This window comes from Polypterus senegalus, chromosome 2 (genome assembly GCF_016835505.1).
Source record: "Polypterus senegalus isolate Bchr_013 chromosome 2, ASM1683550v1, whole genome shotgun sequence".
NCBI lineage: Eukaryota > Metazoa > Chordata > Cladistia > Polypteriformes > Polypteridae > Polypterus > Polypterus senegalus.
The window spans coordinates 223,585,764-223,602,540 of NC_053155.1; the positions used below are offsets into that span (position 1 = coordinate 223,585,764).

The following is a 16,777-nucleotide window of genomic DNA, read 5'->3' on the forward strand; positions in this document are numbered from 1 at the left end:
AGCCCTCTGTCTCCCCTCAGGTAGGCGCAGTCAGGAGGCAGTGGATAACACCTGTGTGGAGTAACAGGAGTTGGGTGAAAGAGGAAGGATTCACTATATGCACTGGGCTGTGGAACAGTCCTAGAGGAACTGTAAAGATATTTGAAAAATATTTAAAAAAATGATATTTCAACGATCGACTGCGTTTGTTTACGCACCATGACACACTCCTAATAGTTGGCAACTTTAACTTTCATATCGATAATCAGTGGACCTAAAAGTAAAAGAATTCATGAACCTCCTGGACTTTTTTGATTTGAGACAGCTCGTAAATCAGCCTACACATAAAGCAGGTCATACGTTAGACTTAGTGATTACCAAAGGACTAAAAGTTGATGTAAAGCAGATCATTGATATTGGTCTATCAGACCATTTTCTTCTACTTTTTAATATAGAAATAATGATAAAAAACACTCATGAGAAGCATATTGTTAAAAAACGCTTCTTTGACTCGGCAGCAGCTTTAAAACTTACAAACATTCTAAGCAATCAGTCCGTTTATAATGCCAGCTATAATAGCGAGGACAATGTAAATAGTAAGGTGGAAAGATTTAATTCTAAAGTGAGAGCTGCTGTTGACATAGTTGCACCTGAAAAGACAGTTAAAAAATCTTCTAGCATTGCTATTCCATGGAAGACCCAAAGAGTGTCTGATTTAAAGAGAACATGCCGCAGAGCTGAGCGTAAATAAAGGAAAACTAAACTAACTATCCACTATGAAATATTAAAAGTTAAAATAACAGAATACAATAACACTGTCCGTCTTGAGAGGCGCTGCTATTTCTCCAAGATTATAAATAACAATGCTAGTAATCCTAGAGTCTTATTTTCAACAATTGATCGCCTACTAAACCCAGGTAACTCAAAGGAATGCCTCCTAAGTACTTCCAGTAAAACCTGTGAGGCTTTTGCTGTATTTTTCAATCAAAAAATTAATGATATTAGAAATAACATAGTATATCTCCCCAACACTAAGGATCCTCCTAAACCCCAACATCCTGTTATAAACAAATTAAACTCTTTCACTAGGATAGATTTACCTGATTTACATAAAATAATTTCTCAACTGAAACCCTCCACCTGTGTCCTTGACCCAATACCAACAAATTATTTCAAAGAAGTATCAGGCGTGCTAATTGATAATGTTCTTGACATAGTAAATTCGTCATTAGATACGGGGGTCTTCCCAGACTGTCTTAAGACTGCTGTAGTTAAACCCCTACTTAAGAAACATAATCTTGACCCTCGGCTCTTGAAAATTTTAGACCCATCTCTAACCTGCCTTTAAGTAAAGTTCTGGAGAAGGCAGTCATTATGCAGTTAAATGACCATCTCAATAAACATGCTATTCTTGATAAATTTCAGTCGGGTTTTAGAACAAATCACAGCACAGAAACTGCACTCGTTAAAGTAGTAAATGACTTGCGGGTAAATGCAGACAGAGGCCATTTATCTGTTCTCATCCTCTTAGATCTGAGTGCTGCATTTGACACCATTGATCATAATATTCTTAGAAATCGCCTTAGTCAATGGGTGGGCCTCTCTGGCAGTGTCTTAAATTGGTTTGAATCCTACCTGACAGGGAGAAAATTCTTTGTTAGTTGTGGTAATTACAACTCGAAGACACATGATATCCAGTATGGTGTTCCACAAGGCTCTATCCTGGGTCGCTGTTATTCTCAATCTACATGCTTCCGTTAGGTCAGATTATCTCAGGGCACAACGTGAGCTACCACAGCTATGCTGATGACACACAGCTGTACTTATCAATAGCTCCTGATGACCCTGATTCTATTGATTCACTAACACAATGTCTGACTTGTATCTCAGAATGGATGAATAGTAACTTTCTCAAGTTAAATAAAGAGAAAACTGAAATTTTAGTGATCAGCAATAATGGATACAATGAGGCTATTAGAAATAAACTGGATACATTAGGATTAAAAGTCAAGACGGAGGTAAAAAGCTTAGGGGTGATTGTTGACTGTAATCTGAATTTTAAATCGCATATTAATCAGATCATTAGGACAGCATTTTTTCACTTAAGAAACATAAGTAAAGTTAGACCTCTTATATCACTGAAAGATGCTCAGAAATTAGTTCACGCGTTTGTTTTCAGTCGACTAGATTACTGTAATGCACTCCTCTCAGGACTACCCAAAAAAGATATAAATCATTTGCAACTAGTGCAGAATGCAGCTGCTAGAATCCTAACTAGGAAAAGAAAATCCAAGCACATCTCTCTCTGTACCAACCCCTACTCTCCTTTTACTCAAAGCACCGTGATGTTCCAACAATGATGGATGGATTAAAAGCCAGAAGTCTGTATGACCATTAACATCAAGTGACTCCATGAGAACCCTAACTACAAAGAGGACTATTTAATTTATGTTAGGTAGAATGCCCAGAGGGGTCTGGGCGGTCCCGTGGCCTGGAACCCCTGCAGATTTTATTTTTTTTTCTCCAGCTGTCTGGAGTTTTTTTCTGTTTTGTCTGTCCACCCTGGCCATTGGACCTTACTCCTCTTCTATGTTAACTAATGTTGTCTTATTTTAATTTCTTATTTTGTCTTTTATTTTTCTTTTCTTCAGTATGTAAAGCACATTGAGCTTCTTTTTTGTATGAAAATGTGTTATATAAATAAATGTTGTTGTTGTGTCAGTTGTGTCCAGAGTTTGGGGCTCAGTGATGTCCCTGCTGTCCACAACCCATATATATATTGCGATGAAATAAAGTCCACAAACAATTTTAAAATGTTGGGTAATTGCCCCGTATATTGCTAGGGTGGAATAGCTGGTCAAAATTGATTTGAAAATCAGACATTCGACATACATTGATGTGAGAAGCTTGTTTTTATACAGTAAGAAAATAGCTACAGGAAATGATTTGGCAGGAAGTTAAGAGATAATCGGAAATAACGTCATCCAGGCTGGACAGAAGTGGCGTCATCGGCGAGGGACCAGAAATGATGTCATCTATATGCACCGGAAGTGACGTCGTCGGCAGGGGACCGGAAGTGACGTCATCTGCGGGAGTCGGACATGATGTTGTGGTTGAAGAGGAGATTGTTGTGGAGCGATTTTCAATGGTGAGAATTGTTGATGGTGCATGAGGATTATTATTTTTCTTCTTTGGTTCTAGAAAGGTAGAGAGAGAGGCATCAGTACCACAATTCAACCCCCCCATCTGATAATATATTGCTCACCTCTGGACTTGTTGACTGCCTCCTAAGCGCACGTGTATGGCAATGTATATATACAGTTGTGCTTGAAAATGTTTGTGAACCCTTTAGAATTTTCTATATTTCTGCTGTCACGCACGCACGAGTAGGAGACCGCGGACGGATTCGAACGCACCTGGGGACACATTCACCGGCAAGGAATGGCGGGGTACTAACTTTCTCCCTTTGCTTCCTCATAGGAGAAAAGACCTTCCTCCACCATAAGCCAGGTTTTGACTGCAGTACGGTACTTCCGCCCTTCCTCCACCATCTTGTCCTGATGTCATCAATCCCATCCTCCCTGACGGTCCTTCCCAGCATTCCTCCACTTCTGGCTCCTCCCTAATAAAATGGCCGCCGACGCCATGATAGGCCGTCGTGCATATGAATTGTTTGGTTTATATTTTGACCTGCTTTCATTTGATTTATTGTGGATTGTCTACAATATACAGGGCCGGAAAACCCCAAACCTTTATGCTGTGTGCTTCTACATCTTTTACACTGCATAAATATAACTTAAAACATCATCAGATTTTCACTCAAGTCCTAAAAGTAGACAAAGAAAAACCAGTTAAACAAATGAGACAAAAATATTACACTTGGTCATTTATTTATTAAGGAAAATGATCGAATATTACATATTTGTGAGTGGCAAAAGTATGTGAACCTTTGCTTTCAGTATCTGGTGTGACCCCCCTTTGCAGCAATAACTGCAACTAAATGTTTCCGGTAACTTTTGATCATTCCTGCACACTGGCTTGGAGGAATTTTAGCCCATTCCTCCGTACAGAACAGCTTCAACTCTGGGATGTTGGTGGGTTTCCTCACATTAACTGCTCTCTTCAGGTCCTTCCACAACATTTCGATTGGATTAAGGTCAGGACTTTGACTTGGCCATTCCAAAACATTAACTTTATTCTTCTTTAACCATTCTTTGGTAGAACGACTTGTGTGCTTAGGGTCGTTGTCTTGCTGCATAAGCCACCTTCTCTTGAGATTCAGTTCATGGACAGATGTCCTGACATTTTCCTTTAAAATTCTCTGATATAATTCAGAATTTATTGTTCCATCAATGAGAACAAGCCATCCTGACCCAGATGCAGCAAAACAGGCCCAAACCATGATACTACCACCACCATGTTTCACAGATGGGATAAGGTTCTTATGCTGGAATGCAGTGTTTTCCTTTCTCCAAACATAACGCTTTTCATTTAAACCAAAAAGTTCTATTTTGGTCTTATCCATCCACAAATCATTCTTCCAATAGCCTTCTGATTTGTCCACGTGATCTTTAGCAAACTGCAGATGAGCAGCAATGTTTTTTTGGAGAGCAGTGGCTTTCTCCTTGCAACCCTGCCATGCACACCATTGTTGTTCAGTGTTCTCCTGATGGTGAACTCATGAGCATGAACATTAGCCAATGTGAGAGAGGCCTTCAGTTGCTTAGTAGGTGCCCTGGGGTCCTTTGTGACCTCGCCGACTATTACACGCCTTGCTCTTGGAGTGATCTTTGTTGGTCAACCACTCCTGGGGAGGATAACAATGGTCTTGAATTTCCTCCATTTGTACACAATCTGTCTAACTGTGGATTGGTGGAGTCCAAACTCTTTAGAGATGGTTTTGTAACCTTTTCCAGCCTGATGAGCATCAACAACTCTTTTTCTGAGTTCCTCAGAAATCTCCTTTGTTCGTGCCATGATACATTTCCACAAACATGAACCCTAACACCTGATTGTCATCCCATTGATTGAAAACACCTGACTCTAATTTCACCTTCAAACTAACTGCTAATCCTAGAGGTTCACATACTTTTGCCACTCACAAATATGTAATATTCGATCATTTTCCTCAATAAATAAATGACCAAGTATAATATTTTTGTCTCATTTGTTTAACTTGCTTCTCTTTTCTACTTTTAGGACTTGAGTGAAAATCTGATGATGTTTTAAGTTATATTTATGCAGTGTAAAAGATGTAGAAGCACACAGCATAAAGGTTTGGGGTCTTCCTCTTTTCAGTGTCTTTGAGACACACTCCTTGATGATCGTCTGAGATTCATGGACAATCGTCATGCCTTTTACCCCTTTCCCAATCATCAGAGCTAACAGTCATCATAGCAAAGTAATTTCAAACCATACATGATCCATTCCCATTAAATACAACAGTTACACGCAACCCTACTCAACCCAAAGATGTCAACCCATAGTATTAGAACCTACAGTCATCCAACAACCCCATGATCTAAAATTCACATCACATGATAAACCAGAGTTTCATTTGTCATGACAGGTTTTATTGAACACAAAAATAAGGGAATGGGCAAAAGCTATGTGTGAAAAAGTAAAAATACTCCATAGTTCTGTAGTTGTAGACCAAGCTTTAGCAACAATTGCTCAAAGTAAAAGTAATAATAAATGAGTTTATCAGTCCCTATCATGAGGCTGGAGAAGTTTGACAGATGTTATAACTCAGAGGTACCTGCAGAGCAGGCCCTAGCAGCTCATCTGCCTGGGAAAATAAAGCTGAGGGCTCTCTGGCAAACACTCTCGAGCTATGCACTCATTCTGGGGACATTCTTGTGTTTCCTGCGCTGATTTTTGAGTCATTGTAGGGCATGTTTCAGACTCAAAATCAATGCACTTCTTTATGATTTTCTATTAAGAAATAAGTCAGCCATTTGTGTGTTGTTTATACTTTAAAGGTAATTCTCACAAGACATTCTGTATTACACCATGAGCAATAATGTCTAATTACTGGCACTTTGTAATGTGACCTGCCTTCTTCCCTTGCATTGGCACTGTGGGGAGGTTGTCTGATATAAGTTGAAGGGTCCTCAATGGACCAGCCACCCCATCTTTACTCAAATTACAAAAAAATTTCTTTGACGTCATTAATGATACAGTACTTGCAATGAGATGCTCATTTTTAACTCCTTTGCCTGAGCTTGAGAGTCATTTTGCTTTTAAGAAATGTACTCAAAACTGTAAATTTTTTTGCTATGTTGTGCAGGGCTGACTACAGGTATGTTCATTGTTTATAGCTACAAATACAACGTAACCCAATCCTGACTGGAATATATCATTGATTCATCACTCAGAATTAGCCAGTGGTTAATGACAGAGTAGTCATCTTTTTAAATGGAAACCTGTTTTTCAGTTTAGCACATTATAGATGGGGAACACTAATTAGGTAAATATTGAAAGCTGATTTATTTCATTAGTTATGGATGCTGAAATAATGAATCAAATAGCACTCTGTCTTAGTTAGGGTCATGCAGAAGATTGGTGTGTAAGATTAGACCTCTGGAATTATGGGCTGAATGGCTAGAAGGTGAGACTTTGGTGTCTTGTATGGAATGCTGATGAATGAATAGCACAGCTTGCTTATGTTTCATGATAAGCAGACTCTAACATCACGTGGGTATTAAATTATATTTAAATATAAGTAATTATAGCCAGATTATTGTGATTAGTTCCACATTTTTGAGGTGAATTGGATAAACATTAAAAGTCACCTCTGACTTGGCTGTGTTTGAATGTGTCTGCTGGAGTCCCATTCTAGGCCGACAGCTGACTTGGTCTCCTCACAACTCTGTCAAGGACAGGAAGATTTCACAAAATAGACAAAGAAAGATATATTCATTTTTAGTAAAAGTCTTCTTTTTTATCACCTCCTTTTCCACACAAGGTTAATGTATATCATGATATATGGAAATATTGTGTTATTTCACTTCAGTATTATGATTTTTTGAGCCATTTAGGGACTTTGTGTTGTGAGGATGCCATCTTTCAAAATGTATTCCTTTGAATATCAATACTTTCTGTGAAATCTATATTAGAAATCTTACTTTTATGTCTGTTAGACCTTTTCCTAGCTTTGTGTTTTTTATACCAGTTTGTGAAATTAAGTACAGTTTCTTCTTTTTTGCTATATGGTTGTGAGACATGGACACTATCCAGGGACCTGAGACAAAGACTGAACTATGAACTCTCTACTGTGTTTCTTCAGAGAATCCTTGGCTAGAGCTGGTTTGACTTTGAGCCATTGCTCACGGAGTCCCGAATGAGGCACACTACCTTTGATTTTTCAGCAGGGCATGCTTCTGTCTGAAAACCTTTCTATAAACGTGCATGTAGATGAAGTAGACCTCAGGTACGTTTTCCGAGGTACAAAGCTCCAAATTTATGTAGTTCACATGGCCATACTTTGTCCCATTAGATGAGATTCAATCACTGCTTTTTTGGAGGTTCTCATTAGCATATAAAAAGGATGGGTTTGTAAGTACAGAATGAAGACAAGTAATTATTTCTTCTAGAATGTATGTTAATGCATTTCTAGTATTCTTTGTTTTGCTTTGTTTATAATTTATTCTGTTCTGTGCTACTGCATGTAATGCTGAGTTAGCTATTAAATAGTCAAATATTGTAAGATCTGATTGGTTATTTTCTTTTGTTATAATTAAGGCTGGAAACGTATTGTCTTTTTCTGCGAACACATGTTGGAGTTCAACAGCTGAGGCTTGCGATCTGAATATCTATATTTGGTGAGAACCTTTAATAGTCAGGCCTTGAATCAAATGTAACACATGTTAAATCATGCTGCCTAGCCTCTGAGGTTTTATTCTAAAACACACCAAGAAAACTGCACTAAGCCTCTGAGGTTGCATATGATGTTTTACTTATGTAAAAATGCTAATTTAGCTAATTAGCCCCTGAGGTTTTATTAGAAGCATGCACATATTAAATAGAGCTTAAACACAGGTTGCATAAGAAAAAGCGATTATTGGTCATAGTCAGATTGTTTTCTTAGGATAACAAACTTAAGCTTTGTAAACTCAGATCTTATAGTAACTGTGGTGTACCGGGTCCACAGCTCATGTCAAAAAGGCCACTTTTTAAATATAAATAATTATATGCGGCTTAGAGAGGGGGCGCGGCATGTGTGGCCGGAGCGGTCCCCGGGTGATGTGTGAGGTGGACGGTCCTCACTTAAGTGCAGAGGTGAGGAGTCGTCCGCATCCATAATTGGTGCCAGGAGCTGCTAATTGCCACATCTGATCCACGTCCCCGTAATAAATAGAAGTGCGAGGCAGCTAGGAGGGGAACAGAGGAGAGAAGAGGAAAGAGAGAGAATGGGAGGTTAAGGGATAAGAAGGCTGGAGAAGTGGGGAGCCGGTGCAAGCGTGCAAGCGACCGACAGCAGGCTCACTTGAGCAATGGCAGGCAGGTGGTAGGAGAGCTCTGGAGGAGTTTGGCCAACTCTCAGAGGGGGTGGATTAAAGCAGTCACTCCAGCTGAGCAATTGGGAGGAGCTGGAGTGACTGGCAGCGGAGACAACTGGCAGCTAAAAGGAGCAGAGTCGTGGAGGCTTTGAGCAAATTGAGCCCCAGCGTGAATACCCTGGCTGGTGGGGACGGAACCCTGGTCTTGGTCTGGCTGGAGACCGACATAGCTGGGGATTGGAGGGCTACCAGACCAGTATTGAAGGTGCTGCATATGCTGGTAGGGCAACTCCCATGTGGCGGGGCCCAGAAGGGAGAGGCAGGGGAGTTGTCGGGTTAAAGAAATATGCACCGGATTTTTAAACAAAAGATTACTTCCAGTCGTTATTGTAACTTCGTTGTTTTTTTTAAGATTTTTAAGATTGGATTTTAACCTCCACTGTTCACTCTATTTTATTGGATTATTTATTTATTAACTTTGAAGCACTGCACTATTTATTTAGACACTTTGATTTTTGTTGTTTTTAATAAAAGCACTTTTTGCACCACCCCCTTGCTTCATTGTTGTGCCTCACTGTCCAGCTCATCGGTGACATTACCGATGGTGTTGGGTTTGAGGGCTCCCAGAAGGAAGATGGGAGCTTGGACCGGAACCCGCATCGTCACAGTAACTTATTATCTTATAGTAACTAATTGGTCCCTTAAAGTCAAAATTAGTCATCTATACTTAAAGCAATAATTTTGATTCAGATTAACGGTCAACACTCCTATTAAGTTAATGTTTTACAGATGTGAGGCTGTAGTAAAACTGATTGAGCTAGAACAATTAAAATCTATCTAAAGTTTTAGAGGTACCTAATATTCCTTCCTTACAAAGGTAGCTGCTACAGGAGGCTTCACTCCCACTGAGCCTGGATTATGCAGATTTGTTGATTGAGACATGTAGGTGCTAAGCATGATTTAGATATCGGCTGAGACTGAACTCCATTTTTAAATGCTATAGTGTAGGCAGGCAAAAAGCCAGAAGAACCTGCCATCTTGTCAGTTTTAGCTTCATGCTGGCCCTCATTAGTCATTTGCTAGGCTACTTTGTGATGATCAGCTAGACTGATAGTCTGACGTTTTGGCCAGGGCTCACGTGTCACTGACCTTTGAGTTTTCATATCCAAGTTTTTTTGGTGAGATGTCGTAAGGGCCTAAATCTGTCAGAGAATGTGGCATTTGTATGCATGGGTCAATGATTAGTTTTTGTTAGTCGAGAAGAGATGAGAAAAGCAAATTAAAACCAGAAGGAGAATAAAGTTGTCAGGCATTATTGATAAGCTTAGGGGTGACCAATGCTAAGACCCAAATGTAACTCCCCAACCTCATCATTCACAATTAAATTTGGATCTACGTATTGGACTCAGATGAAACGCGTATAAATGAGAAGCTACATTATGAGACATTAGGCTTCTAAAAATAAAAACCTCAAATTATCTAGATGCCATTTTAAAGCTTATTTGATCTGAAGGAAATCCTGTGTTTAAAAGGAGTCTAGTCTATGTCTGGAGCACACAAAGTTCAACAAGGATCTTTTCTAAACTTTTATCACAGATACAAAAAGAAAATATTTAATATTTAGGCATCTTGAAAACAGAGGTTACGTTCATAAACACAATTATACACTTCTTTATCTTGAGATGTATAAATAATCAAAATGCTTATATCAGGTTAACTGGCGATTTAAACTGGCCTCCTATTAGTGTGTACATGAAGGTCTATCTCATCCAAGTACGTCTCCTGCCTTTCACCCAGGAATACCTGGAAAGACTCCCTGTGGGGTTCAGAGGAAGGATGGATGGACAGCGGAAGAAGTAATATACGAAGTTACAGTAAATAAAACTTTTATTTAGGACACTGTCGCCTGTTATTAACCCTTCAGATTTCATACAGTCAGTTGAACATCTGTTGAGTGGTCTTGATGTGACTAACAAAGTGCATTCTGTTTGCTTTTGACATATTCTTATTGGAGCTGCATTTTAACCTTGTAAAATATCACATTTTTAATTATCTGATAAAATCTGATAATGGATAGTTGGATCAAACTGTGTGCATTTGACTATTGATTAAGGTTACCTATGTATGTTAACTGATGGTGGATAGTTAAGTTTATAGTACTTGAAACAAGAGAACTTTGCTATCAATAAGTCCTTGTTCTCATTTTTTTTTATACAATACAATACAATACAGTTTATTTTTGTATAGCCCAAAATCACACAGGAAGTGCCGCAATGGGCTTTAACAGGCCCTGCCTTTTGACAGCCCCCCAGCCTTGACTCTCTGAGAAGACAAGGAAAAACTCCCAATAAAAACCTTGTAGGGAAAAATGAAAGAAACCTCGGGAAAGGCAGTTCAAAGAGAGACCCCTTTCCAGGTAGGTTGGGCGTGCAGTGGGTGTCAAAAGTAGGGGGTCAATACAATACAATATACAGAACAGAACAATTCCTTAAGACAGCATAATAATAAAAATTTTAGAAGTACGGTTTAACAGTAGATGATATGACATAATTAGGTTTGGATATTTTTAGAGTCCTGGAGACCTCATCCATCTAGCTGCCTCCCCATTTGGCCATGCCATGGCTGAAACGTTGCTCCGATGAAAGGACCCCTCTTTCCCATGATTCCTGTGATCCTCCATCAGGGATGACTTTACCATAGGCAGGCAAACAACTTGGCAGGTGGGCCGTGGCACCAATGGCCACATTTGGGTACCGAGAACAGAAACAGAATAGGTGAGGGTTAGTATTCAATTCTAACTATCATGTTACTTATGTTTTAGTGCTAATGACTAACAACAGAGATGCAGTCTGTACAGTTAATCAGCAGCTCTAGTCAGAATATGCTAAACTGAAGTGGTGAGTCTTCAGCCGGGATTTAAAGGCTGAGACTGAAGGGGCATCTCTTATGGAAGCAGGAAGACCATTCCACAGTTTAGGGGCCCTGTTTTTCATTTATTGTTTAATTTTCAAACAAGAAAGGGATCAACACAGAGAAAACACAAAGTCCCTCATAATCAGGAAACGGAAGACCCTCCTGGAAATCGACTGCTAAAGGCTTCACTGCAAATTTGTATCTGGTAAGGTAACTCACCGACTTGCCTGCTTTCGAAGGACCACCTCCGTCTCTCTCAGCTCCAGCCTCTCATCCTCCTGCTGTTCTGTCTGAGAAGGACAAGGAGAAGAGACACGGTAAGAAAATTGTACTTGGAAGTCAAAATGATCTTTTGACAAATCCTAAACAATGACCCAAAAACACCAGAAAAACACCCAGAGAATAATTCACTGAAAACCTCCAATGTCCAGACATCTGATAGTGCATACTGATCTTTATATTATTGCTTCTGTCATGTCACAGGCAGCACACCTCCTGATGCTTTCTGGGTAAAATTCCCATGGAATCTCCACTGCTAATAACAGAGAATGGTGGCAAACAAAATGGCTTTGTAAGATAGCAATAAAAAATACAACTTTACTTACTCTAACAAAAAAATAATGTCAGAAACAGATTTCCTAAGGTTTAAAAAAGTATAATTTATCCAAACAATGTGCATAAAACTTGTATTAAATTAATGGGAAACGTCCATCATAACCCCTGTCTTCACCTCTAGTCTCAATGGGGTCTTTAAACACCTCCAGCCAAGCCCCTCTTTGGTGAACATCAACAGTCCCATTGGCTATGCACTTCTGAGCCCTAGGTGTTATAATTACTGGCTCACGAAACTCAGCAGCAGAGTTTAAACAAACTTAGGCCCAAGAGCTCCTTTGAGGCGTAGAAACAAGAAATAGTTTGGTGTGAAGAAGTAGGCTTTGGGACCTGCACAGGCGTAAGAGAAAAGGGGTAGGAGGACAGTGAAAAAAACTCTTTTGGTGATCTTCTGCTCACGTCTCTATTCGCAGTAACAGACATTTTGTGTAGCGGGGCCCAGTCTTTTGCATGTCATTATAGGTTATGTAAAACATGCCATATGTTAGGCTACAGGCTATAAATTGAAAGAGATCTGTTGGATCAGAAACACCTCCCTCAGAAATTCATTTAAGATTTAAGAGCCAATGAAATTCAGTAAAGACATCTGTTTAAGTACCAAATCTTAAGTGTGTAAATTGAACCAGAAAACATAAAGATCTAAGATGTTAACAAAGTAACTCACAGTAACAAACTTTTAAATCAATGTAAAATACAAAACAACTTCATGGTTTCTTACAGTAAGCTGGTAATGGATTAGAATTGCACCTTCATGGCTATATGTTGATGTAAGGCTATTTTATTCTGTGCCCTCTGCAGGGTTTCGAGTAATTTCATGAATAAATGAACAGAGCAGAAAAGCTACAGAATTTTAACCAGCGAATAAATGTAAATATCCGTACATTTTCTGTTATGGTTTGTTTTCTTTCACACACAATTTTGAATTGTGCTGCCTATTGCACCGCTGAGGTGGGTGTCCCAAAGCCCACTGGTGTTAATTATGCACCAACTCTTACCTATCAAGTACCCAAACAGACCAGCACCTCTAAAGTTCTTATTTATCTCCACCTTCTTAAAATTAAATAACTAACATACAATCTACTGATGAAATAGGAAAAGAAAAATTAAATAACCAGTGCAGATTAATGCATTTAAGTTTACATGTTACATGTTAGGAATTAGGGTGGCACGGTGGCGCAGTGGGTCCTCCCTGCGTGGAGTTTGCATGTTCTCCCCGTGTCTGCGTGGGTTTCCTCCGGATGCTCCAATTTCTTCCCATAGTCCAAAGACATGCAGGTTAGGTTCATTGGCGATCCTAAATTATCCCTAATGTGTGCTTGGTGTGTGTGTGTGTGTGCCCTGTGGTGGGCTGGCGCCCTGCCTGGGGTTTGTTTCCTGCCTTGCACCCTGTGTTGGCTGGGATTCCCTCCGGCAGACCCCCGTGACCCTGTAGTTAGGATATACCGGGTTGGATAATGGATGGATGTTAGGAATAAAATGAACACAGAAAATTGAGAGATAAGCTACTACACTATAACTGGTTCCAGAACTGTGCTTATAATTTGAGGAAAGGTTGAAGGAGTTAAATCTTTTCATTTTAAGCAAATGAAGATTAAGATGTATTAAAAATAGAAGTGTTTAAAATTTATGAAGGGCGTAAGTAGTGTGGATGCCAGCTGTTACGTTAAAATCGCTTCTTCAACAAGGACACCTGGGCTTTTTAAGAGGAAATTTCACACAGATGTTAAAAAACACTTTTTCACACTTTGTGAAATTTAATCAGTTGGCAGGCAGTGTAGTCAAAAGTTGCACCTTGGGGGGCTTCAAAGTCCAGCTTGATATTGATTTGGAAACACAAACTGAATAGAAATTGGCAGGATCTGTTGATCTAAATGTCTGATCTTGTCAAACTTTTTTTACAGTGTTCTTATTCGACTTTGACCTTAAATAATGGAGAACTGTGCTGCTGCACTCTCTCCAGGTTCTCAGAAATGTGTTAGCTGTACCTCGCAGCTATGTAGGAAACAACTGCATTTTTCATAAATTAACTTATTTATGGTAAAGCTAAGAAATCAATTGTCATCACAGAAGCTGGCTATAATTTAGAAAGTGAAGACTGCTGTAAAGGTTTGTGTACTGTACTTAAAAATCTCCAAAGAAGAAAAATACTAAAGGACAGCACAGAGAGTGGGTCTTATTTATCAAATCTTAGCAGTAGTAGTAAATTGTCTTTCTTCAAGCAACTCATATTGCATTAATCAAACCTAGTCATGTATAATTTGATTTTTGGATAAGAAAACGTATCTTCCAAACCTGCTTTCTCCTGAGCACCAGTCCATCTGATAATATCAGTCGTTTTATATTAATGATTCAAATACTACTGTACAGGATGAATTGGAAGAAAACATGGTGCACATAGGGGACAGTTGAAGGGTCCTGGTGATGATAATTCTCCACCATTCCAGGGGTTGGCACTGTGTGATAGTGCCTTCTCTTTTCCTCCCTCTGCAAACCAGAGAATTGATGGCTTTTTCACCACCAACATCACTTCTGGTGTCCAGGTTCTCCCTGGGCCCACCTCTTCCTGCCAGTAGTCTACATAACTGGAAGCTCCACAGTCTTGATTCAGTCAGAACCAATCTCCCATCTGAAAAGAAGTTTCTTTAATGTACTTAATCACATTTTAGTTTTCTTTGAAATTCAATTATACTGGGTTTTTCCATTGGGTGCCCCATACTTCTTATTGTGTTCTCTTGTTCTTATAGTAGTTACTGAAGTTCATATATGCAAATCTCTCTATTATATAAAAAAATGTTTCGACATGACGAGACTTTTTAGGAGATGAGACGTTTTGGAAAAGATATTTTCAAGTCCCGTGAGACAAGAATATTGCCATTATGTTTTTAAAAGTCACATCATCCTAGCAAGCATTTTCAAACAAGACCACGGTATGCTCACCTCTCAGTCTTGTGAATGCTTTTGTCAGACAAACTTCTTACGCCCTTAGCTCTTATAAATTTTAACATTTTCCTCACTTTAAGTTCCTAATTAAAGAAGATATATTATGTCCAAATCTTATTGAAGAATTTCATCACAAAGGGTTATCAACAGGAAAAATGATTACATGGGCAATCCTAGCACCTAGAAATGAGGAAATAAAATAAATTTATGCCAAAAATGTCGATCGGTAACATGGCAAACTGGTTACATGTGTATCAATAGACTATGCTGAAACAGTTGGTGGTGATTGTGCGGAAGATGAAAACAACAATTTACAATATCACGAAAAATTTCTACAACCGTTAACACTGTCTGGACTTCCACCGCACAAATTACTGTAGAAACAAGGATGTATCCAAGAAAGGTAATGTAGTACATCTTCCGCAGATAACATTAGACAACAAAGGAGATCTTGATATGCCATTTATATTAAAACGTTAACAGTTTCCCATTAGAATAGCTTTTGCAAAGATAATTAACAAATCTCAGAGCCAAACATTCGAAAAAGTCATTTTATTTAATCGAGAGAAAGAAACGAAATTCAATCACGGGGAGTTATACGTCATGTGAATGCAAATGTAACACTTCACATGAAAATTTAAATCTTTTGAAATTGTCCATCCATATCCACATAAGCTAGTGGCAGAACTGCAAAGAGCGTAGTGCTAGCTAGGGGGTTGGTGGGCAAAGCAAGCAAGCCCCCTTGTATTTTATAAAAAAAGGTGCTTTGATGCAAACGTGTGCTGTCAAGGGTGTTACACTGCTCTCCAACACTGCTTGAATTTGAATATAGGCTAGCAACAGATGACTAACACCATTTACCATAAAATATAATCTGTCATTGAAGTGATTCTGAACCTAAGGCACTCCGTGGTAGGCAGCCTAACACACTTTCATGGATCTTTTTTATGCTGAACTGTCTTGACATTCAAAAGAATCTCCACTGGTGCTAAAACCACTTTTCAGCCATTACGGTGGCTCATGGATCACATGACACATAAACACACATTCCTCCTTAAAAGCTCCATCTAAAATGACAAGATTAGTTATCTTCAATTATTTTCTGCTTGTATATTAGTTATAATAAAATTATTAAGCAAATGGATCCACTATAATCATATACTAATGAAAAGCAGTCATGTATAACATTATCATTGTGCTTACCATAATAGTGAAGGCTCTGGTAGCAAAATGCTGAGCTAAATTAGACGCCTAGTAACCTCCTTCATCTTCTCCTGGGGGAGTTCCCAGATTCTCCTAAGTCAGTCAAAAGATGAAATCCACCCACTGAGTCCATGTTCTGCACCTTGGTCTTCTCCTGGTGTGTCTTTTCCCAATATATCTGCTGTGGGAGGAACCCAGGTGACATCTTCAGTTCATATTTAAGCAACCTCATCTGGATCTTCTTCATCCAGAGAAGCAGTGGTTGACCTTGCACAGATCCACAAATGACAGTAATGGGGGAACAATATTATTTGCATTCAGAACTCTCATTGACACGGTGCAAAAATGCACTACAGTATAAAAAGAAGCTCTACCATGTGTATGGGCTCCAGGAAGGTGGAGAAGTTACCTTTGGGGGGTAATCACTTTACTTTATGGTCAGAATATAGCCCACTGACAAATTACCAGCCAAAAAGAGACTGGGAAGACTCGGAATGTGCATAGCTAGGTAGTCAGCCAGACGCCTGAATTTTAGTCACCCATTGCCAAGCCTGGTACTACTACATCTTATGCAGTATTAGCTTCTATGAAGAGGGTTCTCATGGAAGAATTTGATGATGACCGTCATG

At 39.2% G+C, this 16,777-nt stretch overlaps 1 long non-coding RNA gene across 1 annotated transcript; it reads right to left on the reverse strand.

Moving 5' to 3' along the window:
- Positions 1-2,809: 2,809 nt before the first annotated feature.
- LOC120524661 lies at positions 2,810-16,235 on the reverse strand. The gene is made up of 3 exons (XR_005632808.1): positions 16,149-16,235; positions 11,613-11,683; positions 2,810-3,176 (listed from the first exon to the last, which is right to left on the reverse strand). It is a non-coding gene; the product is annotated as an uncharacterized LOC120524661 (long non-coding RNA).
- Between the last annotated feature and the right edge of the window lie 542 nt (positions 16,236-16,777).